Below are 12,949 nucleotides of genomic sequence, written 5' to 3'. Positions count from 1 at the left end.
AGCTAGAAAGTCTTCACTCCTAAGTAAAATTTTTCTTTCTTAGAAAAAAACAAATCATTTTTCTTTGCTTCCTTTGACCTTAAAATCCTGCTCTTCTCTCAGATACTGTTGGCATCTGACCCATAGCATTTCCACTTTTACCCCCACACCCAGAAAAATCCTCACTGAGAATATCCTCAAATTTCTGCCTAAGACTGTTTTTGTTTCTGGTTATTGGAGCATGCCCAGAGCAGATCAATGGCAGCCCTCAGCCCTTACTATGAGAAGCTGTCCTCAGACAGTGATGGACACTGACCTGTGATAGCTTTGAGGCATGTTTCACACTGTCCTCTGGGCTTCCCCAGTAGACTTGGACCTAGTAGCTTACCATGATGACTTGCCTGCTCACACCCATTGTTAGCTCCCTTCCCTTCCTAGCTCACTTTCCTGCACCCCCACGCACATGTCTGGGGCTACTCTTTAAGCAAACGATTGCACTTGAATTCTTATCTCTGAATCTGTATCTAGGGAACACCAATCAAGATGGAGCTCTAGTTCAAGTCTTTATTGTCTAAATTCTCTTTTGAAACAGAAGGATAGGAGTTCTTTCTACTTTTAGGCATAAAAACCCCAAACAAACATAAAATGATACTCAGACAGAGCAAGGTACTGTGCTACTAACCAGGGGCCTGGTATTGGAACTGACTGGATGTTTTGAGAGTGTGTGTGTGTGTGTGTGTGTGTGTGTGTGTGTGTGTGTGTGTGTGTGTGTGTGTGTGTGTGTGTGTGTGTGTGCTGGTCCTGAGACTTGAACTCAGCAATTTACTCTTTCTCTCCCACTTGGTCTTTTTGCTCAAGGTTGGTGATCTGTCACTTGAGCCACAGCTCCCAGTTCCTCAGTTTTCCTTTAAACTGATTTATGTTCTCCTCTCTATTTCTTTTCTACTTCCTGCCTTTTACTTATTTTGCTTTCCTTTTTCTAGATTAAAGCAAACTAGAAGCTTAGGTCATCAATTTTTAACTCTTTTCCAATAAAAGCATTTCAAGTAATAAATGTCTTTATAACATCATTTTAACTGCATCCAACAAATATTTATATATTGTGTTCTATTTCTATTTGGTTTGAAATATTTTTAAATTTCTCTTATGACTTATCTCATGAGTTATTTAAAAGATGTTATCTAATTTCTAAATATTTCTATTGATTTCTAGCTTTATTCTATTGTAGCAAGATGACATAGCTGTAGGAATTGAGTACTTTTAAACTTATCAAAGCAAAGGTGCTGAACATTCTGTTTTGACAAATGTCTGGTGTACTTCAGCAAACAATGTGTATTGCCGGGTCTTAAGATTGAGTCTGTAAATTATTAATTGGGTTAAAGTGTTGATAATATTGTGCAGATCATCTGTCTATATCTTCATTGGCCTTTTTTCTAATTGTCTATCAATTGCTGAGAGGTGGAGAGGAGTCAATCTCTTCTACCATTATTGTAGGATAGTTGAATTCCTCTACTTAGTGCCATCATTTTTGTTTTCATAATAATCATTTATTTCTGATGTTTCAATTGATTCGTATCTTTATGTTTAAGGTGCATCTCTTGTAGATAGCTATCTATGAATGTTGAGTCTTACTTTACTTTTTCTCAGGATTGTGGCTTGAACTCAGGACCTCACACTGGCTACCAGGTGCTGTCCCTCTTGAGTCACTTGGCCTGTCTCAAAAGATCTTACTTTTGAGCATTTCTGATACTGTTTGCTTTTTAGTTATAATATTTAGTTCATTAGATTTTTTTTTGTATTTAAAAGGCTTACAGCATGGAGTAAGTGTGTGAAGACGAGCTCCATATATGTGAGCATTTATGTTTGTCATAAAAATTTCACTCTACTTTGATAACTTTATCAGAAAAACAGGGCTAATGACATCCATAACTCTAGCATGTGCTGTGGGATGTTAATCAAAGAATGGTAGTTCCTGACAAGTCAAAAGGGACAATACAAATGATCAACATCTTTTTAAAGTATTCAAGTGCCTTATGTGTGTGTGTGTGTGTGTGTGTGTGTGTGTGTGTGTGTGTGTGTGTGTGTGTGTGTGTGTGTGTGTGGTGTGTGTGTGGGGTTCCGGCCGTGGGTCTGAACTCTGGGCCTGGGTGCTGTCCCTCAGCTCTCCAGCTCAAGGCTAGTGCTCTACCACTTGAGCTACAGCGCCACTTCCGGCTTTTTTTCCTGCTTATGTGGTGCTGAGGAATCGAACCTAGGGCCTCATGCATGCAAGGCTCTACCATTGAGCCACCTTCCCAGCCCGGCCCTTATGTTTTTGTTTTTTGTTTTGTAAAAATACTGTACAGAGGGGTTACAATTACATGGGCAAGACAGTGAGTACATTTCTTATCAAGCATTGTAGCCTCCTCCTTGTTTACCCTTCTCATCCCTTCCCAGCCTCTCCCCCCGCCCCCCCTCGCCCCTCCACCCTATCTTCCCTCCCCCCACCAAAGTTGTAAAGTTCGTTTTTGACATGACAACTTGTACTTCTCATTGTTGCAACGGGTCCACCTGTATCCTTATTTAAACGACTTGTTTTTCCCCTTCCCTTCCACAAATTATATCGACATCAAACACAGTGAAAGCAGGGGTTATACTGTGGGGGAGGGACATACAAAGCAACAGAGAAATAATCTTATAATTGCGTTAGAAACAAATGCATGAAAGAAAAAAAACATTTAAATGCATATCTTAGGGTTCATTTTCCTAACATCACCTTATCTGACCTTTTCTGATTGACTTAGACATATACTAGATATTGCAAATAAGGGAAACCATGGGACCTATGTTTCTTTGGGCCTGGCTTACTTCACTTAATATAATTTTTTCCAAGTCTTTCCATTTCCTAACAAATGGGGCAATGTCATTCTTTCTGATGGAGGCATAGAATTCCGTTGTGTATATATACCACATTTTCTTGAATGTGCTTTTAAAACAGGGTCTCACCATGTTGTCTAGGCTGACATCAAACTCACAATCACACACAACAAAGAGTAGCAGCTGGTCTTAAACTTGTGAGCTCAAGTCATCTTCCAACCTATGGGAGGCATGAGCTACTATGCTCATCTACCCAAACATCTTTTAATAATTTTTTTTTGTCTGTCTGTCTCTCTGTCTGTCTGTCTGTCTGTTTGTCTGCCTGTCTATTCTAGCAGCCCAATGATTCAGACTTAGTGTTGTGTCAGTCTTGGTGAGATGTGAGCTCAAGACATGACAACTTAGTGGCACTGGTGGGCACAGATGTGGCACAGAGTAGGAAGCTGGCGCATCCTTTGTGACTTTGCTCAGACCACTGCCGAATCCCACAGTGCTGGAACAGAGGCTGCTAAATGTGGAGAGGTTTGTGGGGACATGACTTTCCAGGTGATCCTCTGGCTCTTTCTGAAAATCGAACAAAACTTCACACCAATAGTGTATCTGGGAAATAGATGGTCTTGGATTATCCTTTAGTGTTAAAACAGTGACAACAGCAAAATCTTGGCTTAAGAATACACCCAGAAAGGTGAAAATACTGTATATGCATGTGTGAAATACCACAGTGGAACCCCTTTGAAAAGCTAGCATATAATAACAAAAGAAGTCCAGGGAATTGAACACAGGTCCTGATTGGGATGTGGGTATTAGTGAGAACAGGAAGGAAGAATGGAGCAGTGGTTTGTTGACATTGATCTGGGAAGAGGGGAAGAGAGAAGAGAGAAAGGGAGAGGTAAGTCGGATCTAGTACATTGTATAAATACATGGGCAGGTCCAAATGAACCTCTCTTGTACTAATTGCTAGCAATAAAAATATACAAAGAAAAAGTTAAAAATTCTATAAAAGAGTAATAGCAGGATAGCTCAAAGACAAGAAAGAGGACAAAAAAGAAAAACAATGAAGAATTATGAAAGTTTAAGGGAACTTTGAGACAGTATGAAAAGAGCAAATGTTGGTTTATTGGGGTTTAAGATCGTGAGATGCCAAAGTGGTAGTCAGATTATCCAAAGAAATAATAACAGAAAACGTCACCAATTTAGTGCAGTGACCAATTTGAACTTATTCATACTTATGGATTTTCTGAAGGACTCATCGTTCTCATTGAAAGGGCTGTCTTGAATAATGGGTTCAGAATAAAGAGCCCTTGCTGGTTCTCATTTGGTAGTCTTTGATAATTGCCACCGTATTATTCTCCATCCTTTTCTTTTCTGTGGATATTTAGACATCTTACCCATTTTGTCATTCAGTTGTAGTTTTACCTTCTGTACCTTTTCCCTCACTGATATGCAAAGGCAAATACATAATGAAATATCTTTCACACATGGTTTTACAGGTCTGTATAAATATCCTGTGTACATATCCTCAGTTATTTGTTGCTGTTTTCTTTGGTCCTTTAGCTTCTCTTTGCTTGTGTATAAGACGGATATACTACCATGGATGCTATGGGCCAGTTGTAGGAATAATATTGTTCTTTCTAGCAGCATTCCATTATAGACTCTCCTGTCAATGAAATCATTAGGATGCTCCTGCAGGCCCTAGCCCTGTGTATCTTCCCATCCCTTCCTCCTAGACTCTGGATGGCTTTATGGCTCTCTGCCATTGGGGTCAGAATAATCTCAATGCCAGGGATACCATCTGGGACCCACAGATCAAGTTTCTTAGCTTTTTCTGCAGGGAAGAGCTCCTCAGACAGAGAACTTGGTCATGAGTAAACAAAACCCCCAGTAGAGTCTCTCCTTGTTGTCATGGTAACCTGACTACCAGCTGTCAGGCAGAGCTGTCAGGTTGTATACTGAGAAGCCTTTTCACCACCTGTACCTTGATTAACAATTCTCGAGGGGAGGGGGGGGTGAGTGGAGGCTGGTGATGGTGATAGATGGATGGATGAAGGCATTCATTCTAGGGCCTTCTTCAACTCTCCCACCCTTGCCAGACCAAAGAAGCCCTCCTCTGAATCTTGATTTATGACACACTTAAAAAAATCCTCCTCCCCCAGTTCCAGCAGCTGCTTAACTCAAGGCTGTAAATAATATCTGCCTGAAGACCTTTTGTCTTCCAGTTTCCGCCTGGCTGGCTTTCAAAAGCTTTCCCAACCTATGGTTCAGCTGATCCTTCGCAGGCACATTCTGTAGGCAGTTGTCAAAAAGCACAAGTGCTTGGGAGAAAGAAATCACAGATTCTTGTTTTGTTTTGTTTTGGTTGTTGTTCCAGTACTGGAGCTTGAAATCGGGGCCTTGCGTTCTTGCTCGGCTTTTTGCTCAAGAAGGCTGGTGCTCTATCACTTGAGCCACAGCGCAGTTCCATTTCCTGCTTGTTGGTGGTTAATGGAGATAAGAGTCTCCCAGACTGTTCCTCTTGGGCTGAATTTGAATCATGCTTCTCAGATGTCAGCTTCCTGATTACAGTTGTGAGCCATCAGTCAGGTCAGAAATCACGTCTTAAAGAGTAGTTTATTGTCTTAAGTAAGAGAGAAGCAAGTTGGATACTAGTTACCTTAAGCATAGGGCAGGCTGGGGCCAATCTGGGAAGCCGTTAGATTCACCTCTTCCTTTATACCTCTAACTTTAGAAAAAGGGAGCGTCCGACTTTTTTTTTTCCTGGGAGGATTACCAAATAGTCTCAGGATGACTCTGAATGATAGTTGTGTTAATCAGCATCCTGTTACTATCCCAGAATACCAGAGACAAGTTACGAAGAGAAAAGATAAAGGTTTTGTGTTTTTTTTTTGGCTCAGGGTTTTGGAGATTCCACTCCATGGTGGGCTGATTGGCTTTTGCTCAGAGTGAGACAGTGCATCATGGGGGTGGGAAACCACATACCTTAACAGCAAGAGAGAAAGAAGGAGCTGGGGGGAGGGGGAGAGACACTCACCTATAAGAGCAACCTCTAGTGGCCTAAGAATCTCCCACAAGGTCCCTACCTCTAAAATGTACACTGTGGACAGGCACTGGTGGCTCAGGCCTGTAATCCTAGCTACTCAGGAGGCTGAAATCTGAGGATCATGATTCAAAACCAGCCTGGGCAGGAGAGTCCATGAGACTCTTATCTCTAATTAACCACCAGAAAACTAGAAGTGCTGCTGTGGCTCAAGTGGTAGAGCACTGGCCTTGAGCTGAAGAGCTCAGGGACAGCACCCAGGCCAGAGTTCAGGGTTGGGGGAGGGGGGAAGCAGGGGTTGTAGCATATAGGGGCTTTATTTACTTTATTTACTTAGATCTTTATTTACTTAGAAAAGAATCCTACTCCAAATCCCATATTAAATCCTATTTTTTTTTGTAGGTAATGGGGCTTGAATTCAGGGCCTGGGCCACAGCATTACTTCTGGTAGTTTATTGGAGATAAGAGTCTCATGGATTTGCCTGCTGGGCTGGTTTTGAACTATGATCTTCAGGTCTCAGCCTCCTAGGATTACTCATGTGAGCCACTGGTGCCCAGCTATAATCCTTAAAAAAAATAAATAAAGACCTTAAATAGTATCTCGAGAACTCTGGCTATCTTACTTTACTGGACTCTATTGATAGGCATTGGGGAGAAGGAAAGAGAGCCCAAGTATATATGGCAAACTTGAAAGCTGTTTGGCCTGAAACTCATATTTTTAAGTCTTCAAATTGAGACTTTTCATCTAAAGTCCAACTGACTTTATAAATATAATCACAGAATTGAACCAATAGGGATTGAATAAGTAAGCCAGGTTATGGTTGTTAGTAACATGGTTTGCAATGTGTGCATATTTACTTTGTTGCAATGACTTTTTACATATACCTTTGCTTTTTATTTTTCAGGACATCAGACTGAACTCATGGTATTATGCTTGCTAGGCAAGTGTTCTACCTCTTGATCCATGCCTCCATCTGCACTTTCTAGTATAACAGCAATCTAGAAAGGAAGAGACTTGAACCTTGCTGGAGCCATTGCTAATCTCCCCAGGCCTGCACATCCCAGCCTGGTTTGGGGCTGGAAGCGTGTGGTGTATGGGGTCAGGCTTTGTTCAGTCACCTTGCATTGAGGGAACTCTCACAAGTGGACTCTTCTGCTTTGGGCCCTTGGGGCCAGTGCACTGCACATCACTGGGTGAAATGTCTGGTGAAGAGGTTCAGTCCACATGGAGCCCAGGAAAGGTAGCTGAGAATCCAGCATGAGCCAGGTGTCTGGGTTGTCTTACACCCCAGGAACTATGGCAAAGCCAGTACATAATTAGTGCTAAATAAATGCTCTGTGGGTTTGTGCTTTCTGTTCTTCGTTCTGGCTCTTCTAAATAGATTACAATTTGACTTGGATAATTTGCAAGTGAGTTTAAGTAAAATGTTCTCACGCCCCGGTGCATGCCTGGGTTGGGACAGTAGAATGGATGCTTCCACTTCCATGAAAGGGATTCAACTGTGAGCAAGCTAGCTTGGGACCCACACATTATCAAAGCTTTTGAAATAAGCACCCCAATAAAAATGCTAACAGCAAATTGGGCAACTGGTGTCAGGTTCTAGGACAACCACCCTGTATGAATGATGTGGGGTGCTCACAGAGATACTGAAAAGTAGATATTCTTACTGGACAGAGGAGGGGGAAGTGAAGTTAAGAGATATCAAGACAGTAACTCAAAATCACACAGCTACTGTTTCCATTTTTCAGCCTTGTAAGTCCCTAGTAGGGAGCAGGTGCCTGGAAGAAAATGTCTAATTACCATTTTCCCCCAGAACAATAACAGATCCCTAAACCCAATGCCCTTATTTTCCTACCACAAGCTGCATTTCTGAATATTAGCATTAACAGGCTATGGCAGGCTCTTGCCTGAAGGAGCCATTAAACTTCTTTCCCCCCTCAGTTGTTTTCCTAGTGATATGAAGTTGAATTTTTCTTCCATCTTTCTCAGAAGAAACACAGCTGAATCTCTGTTTCATTAACTTCATCTGGAATCTGGCACAGTTTAGCAAGAGGCCTACATTACACTAAATAATTAGCCTTCTAGGCCAACATTTTCCTATATGTAAGGATTAGACTCTTGGGTGCCTGGCTGGCCCTTTCATTTATATACATGAAAGTCTGTCTCCTGTAGAGTCCAGTTGGCAATATGCCCAGCAATGTAAAGAGGTATGAATTGAGGATTAATTCCCTGCCTTGTTACTAGGCCTGTGGCTGAACAGACTTAAAATCCTATTATAAATTATAATGCAAAATAACATTGCCATTTCTCATAACACCTTGGGGACATGAAGAGATAATTTATGTGGGAGTTATTTATATTTATTGCTTCTTGTTTTCAGAATGCCAAATACTTCCAATTTGTTATTTAATGATTCCAGTTTTGGTTTGTTTTGCTTTTTTCTTAAAACAAATCCTTATTCCAATGCATCTTGTGTTATCAGCTTATGGAAATGAGGAGCTGCATTCTTTTGGGGAGATAGAGTCCCCCAGCCCCAAAGGGAATGTGTAACAGACTTACATTTTGAATGTTAGACTATATTGATATTAGTAGAACTTTCTTGTGTGATACTGGGATTTGAACGCAAGCCTTCACGCAGGTGATCTACTGCTGAGCCATGCTTTTACCCTTTTCTTGCACTGGTTATTTTTGAGATACGATATCACTTCCTGCCCGATGCATACCTGGACTGCAATCTTTCTATTTTTCACTTCCTGCCACAGGTACATACCACCATGCCAATTTTTTCACATTGAGATGGAGTCTCCCTGACTTTCCTGCCTGAAACTTTGATCTCCTTAATCTCATTTTTATATACTTTTTTGTATTGTGAAAATACAGTACAGAGGGGTTACAATTACATTTCTTATCAAGCATTGTTGCCTCCTCCTTTGTTTCCCCTTCCCATCCCTTCCTATCTTTCCCCACCCCCTCCCCCCTCCCCAGCCCTCCATTCCCGAGCCAAAGTTGTAAAGTTCATTTCTCGACATCTCATCGTTGCAATGGGTAAACCTGTATCCCTATTTAAACAATTTGTTTTTTCCCTTAATCTCAGTCTTTCATATAGCTAGGATTCAGGTATGCACCAGTTTACCAGTTTTCCCAGCTATGGGTTAAGAAGGGGTCTCTAGAACTTTTCTGTCTGAGCTGGTTTTGAACTGTAATCCTCCTGGTCTCAGCCTCCCAAAAATTATAGGTGTGAGCCGCCAGCATCCACTTTGTTCTGTACTTTTTTTTTTTTTACTTAACATAGCTCATGCACAATTTGTTATTGGTTATTCAGTTATTAGTGATATCACTTTAAGTTTTGACAGGCCTGTTGGTTGCATTTTAGAAAACAAAGTATCAATGTCTCACTTTATAACAGAGTCCGAAAATAAATTCCAGATGGATTGAAGTTTCAGTTTTTAACTGTAAAAAAAAGAGTTAAGAAAAACAAAGTGAATTTGCCTACTTGAGTATAAATCACATTCCAAGTGCTTTCTTGCTGTGTGACGTGGGCAAATTACTTAACGTCTCTGAGCCTCTATAAAATGGAACTGAGATAGATTCTAAGTCAGTTAAAGAATGAAGTGAAGATATATCACCATTGTGCCTGGCATCTCGTGTGTTCCCAACAAATATTAGGTATTGTTATTATATGTGAGCAGAGTTTGCCTCAACACCAAAGACTTAGGGCTGGAGGCATGGCTCAAGTGGTAGAACACCAGCTAAGCAAACTGATCAAGTTCAAGGCCCTGAGTTCAAATTCCATTGACCAATACCAAAGTCCAACTCTAAACCATTCTGGTTAAACATTCAGACCCCCTTTGTACCTGCCCCCACCAACCTCCATCCCTTCTTTATAAGAGAGGTGTATTCTGATATCTAATGAGACATTGTTTTTCTTTTATATATGACAGGGTGAATTAGGCATTTTTAAATTAAATTCAGAAAAGAGAATGTTGCCTTCTTTCCTTTCAGCTTATTTTTTTCTTTATTATTCAGTCACAAGTGGAGTATGAGCCTGCATATTTACAAGAGTCAAAAATCTGATTTCCATAAGTGGTTTTCCATCTCCAAGGGAAAAAGAGATGGCATAATTGCTAGGCAGCGATGGTGGGAAAATTCAATTTCAGCATCTCAGACTAGATGTAGCTGAAACCCCCTTATCCGAACAGTGAAGCCAGAGTTGTTTGAGAGTCAATATGGGGATATTGACACTCAAACATTTAAGATGTGCTAGGTATCTTTGACTGCAAATCTGCATGTACACTCTGCTTATGCTCTGCTTGTTTAAGTCTGATTGACAAGCCGGAGGACAACGTTTCATCAGAGAACTGCCCCAATGTGTGGGACATTAATGAGGCACTTGTACTTCAAAGAAATTCTAGAGTGATTGCCCCCACAGTTTGAAGCAGAGCACCCCGGGAGTGGAGCGCACCTGTCTAAATACCAAGCATCTCTCGCTATGTGTCTTTTCTGTCTCTCTCTATGTGGCTGTGGAGCAAAGTCTGTGCAAATCTTTTGTCCTTTATTTTTTTTTCAATTGAATATCTTGTCTTCTTGTTATCCAGCTTAAGGAGCACTTCATATTTGTGCAAGACAAGGTCTCTTGGAGACATACGTGCTGGGGTGTGCACACTTTTTTGCAACTTGCCATCTTGCCTTCTCGGTGTTGCTTTTCAAGAGCTTAAAATGTTTAAATTTTAAGCTGAATGTGGTGGTGCACTCCTGTAATGTCAGCACTGAGGGGGCTGAGGCACGAGACTCTCAAGTTCCAGGCCATCCTGGACTGCATAGTGTGACCTTACCTCAATATCCATTTTGGAAAAAAAGTCCTTTAAAGAACAGACCCTTTAGAAGTCTAACAGAATACTGGGACTTGACTGGGACCTCCAAAAGACCATAGGTTAGAAACTTAATGCCCTAAATTCACATTAATGGTATTTATAGGTGGGGAAGTGGCAGGATTCTAGAACTAGATGACGGTAAACAAGGTGGGATATGATAGCAGTAGTGGCAATATGTGTGTTTTTGTGTGTGTGTGTGTGTGTGTGTGTGTGTGTGTGTGTGTGTGTGTTGTGTGTGTGTTGTGGGGCTTGAACTCTGGGCCTGGGCTCTGTCCCTCAGCTCTTCAGCTCAAGGCGAGCACTCTACCACTTGAGCTGCAGTGCCATTCTGGTTTTCTGGTGGTTTATTGGAGATAAGAGTCTCATGGACTTTTCCTGCTCGGGCTGGCTTTGAATCATGATCCTCAGATCTCATCCTCCTGAGTAGCTAGAATTACAGGTGTGAGCCACTGGCACCTGGCCAGCGGTGACTTTAACAAAGAAGAAAGATCCCATTTTCTTTGTCTTGTCATGTGATGGCCAACCCCAAGGCCCCCACCTGGTGCTGAGATGATGGGGTTGCTATGTTCTTGAACTTTCTACCTCTAGAGCTGTGGCCAAATAACCTTGATTCTTTGTAAGTTACCTAATCTCAGTCTTTAGTTATTGCCACAGAAAACAATCAATGTGCTAGGTTTTAGAAGAAGTAGAAAGACAGAGTTAAAGGCAGAATAATGTGAGAACAATCTAAAGTGTGCTGAATATTAGTGTAACAACATACATTTAAAACAGGACCATCTGGATGGGAATGATGGGAGTGGAAACTCTAGGCCTACCGTACACATAAATTGGCATGTTCAACCAAGACCTCTTGTACAACTATTTCCGGAACATAATAAAAATCTACATTTAAAAACTCAAAATTAGGGAAGTGGAGCTGTGGCTCAATGTGGTGGAGCCCTAGCCTTGAGCATAAGAGCTCAGGGACAGCACCCAGGCCCCGAGTTCAAGCCCCATGTCTGACCAAAAAAAATTAGTTATGGAAAATATATTTATCTCTACCTGTAATTATAACTATAACTATATATATATATCTACCCCATATATACATATGTCTAAAATATAAGATTACATATATATGTGTATATATATATATAGACACACACACATAGTTGAATAAGAGGGAGGTTTTATCTGTTTCTTCCTCAGAGCTGAATGAAATGTGGAAGTCCTTCTTGGGACAGTCGGCTGCACGAAGGTGGCTTGCAGGGGACAGTGGATGGCAGAGCAGAAGGAAGGCAGCTTCTCCAATACCAAGAACTGGAGCTCACTCTTCCCCTGAAGTCCATTGGCAAACAGCATATGCAGATGACCGTCCTGTCTTTAGATGTACACCCTGTTGACATCCCTTTCAAACAATCAAAGGACTACTAGCCAGGAGCTGGTTGGTGGCTCATACTTGTGATCCTAACTGCTCAGGAGGTTGAGATCTGAAGCCAGCTGGGGCAGAAAAGTCCATGAGGATCTTAACAAGCAAAAATCTGGAAGTGGAGCTGTGGATCAAGTGGTAGAGTAGCAGTCTTGAGCAAAAATGCTAAGGGACAGTGTCCAGGCCTTGAGGTTAAGCCCCAGGACCAGCACAAGAGAGAGAGAGAGAGAGAGAGAGAGAGAGAGAGAGAGAGAGAGAGAGAGAGAGAGAGAGAGAGAGAGAGAGAGAGAGAGAGAGAGGCAGAGGCAGAGGCAGAGACAGAGACAGAGACAGAGACAGAGACAGAGACAGAGACGGACAGAGAGACAGACACAGAGAAAGAGAAAGAGACAGACAGAGAGACAGAGACACAGAGACAGAGACAGACAGGGGAGACAGAAACAGAGACAGAGATAGAAACAGAGAGAGAAGGATACAAAGAGACAGAGACAGAAAGGGACACACAGACAGAGGGAGACAGAGTCAGACTGAGACTAGTGAAGTGTCATGTTCTTAACACCTGCTTCAATAATTACCAGCTCATGACGAAGTCAGTCTTCATCCATGTTTTGTGTGCCTGTATATTGTAGCCAAGCCTTTAGTTAACAGCATCAGATCCATTATGGCCTCTTTGGTCTGAATGAGTGCATATCCATCCCTGAGCCAGTGGCCCTGCCCACATAGAGGGGCCTGGTAAACCCATTTAGTTCTGATGAATGGCCTACTCCATTTTCAGTGGTCATGAGAATGAGGAGTACTTA

The sequence above is a fragment of the Dipodomys merriami genome, unplaced genomic scaffold, assembly GCF_024711535.1.
Source record: "Dipodomys merriami isolate MVZ:Mamm:240054 unplaced genomic scaffold, mDipMer1.0.p SCAF_13, whole genome shotgun sequence".
NCBI classification, from domain to species: domain Eukaryota; kingdom Metazoa; phylum Chordata; class Mammalia; order Rodentia; family Heteromyidae; genus Dipodomys; species Dipodomys merriami.
This window is presented reverse-complemented; position numbering follows the sequence as displayed.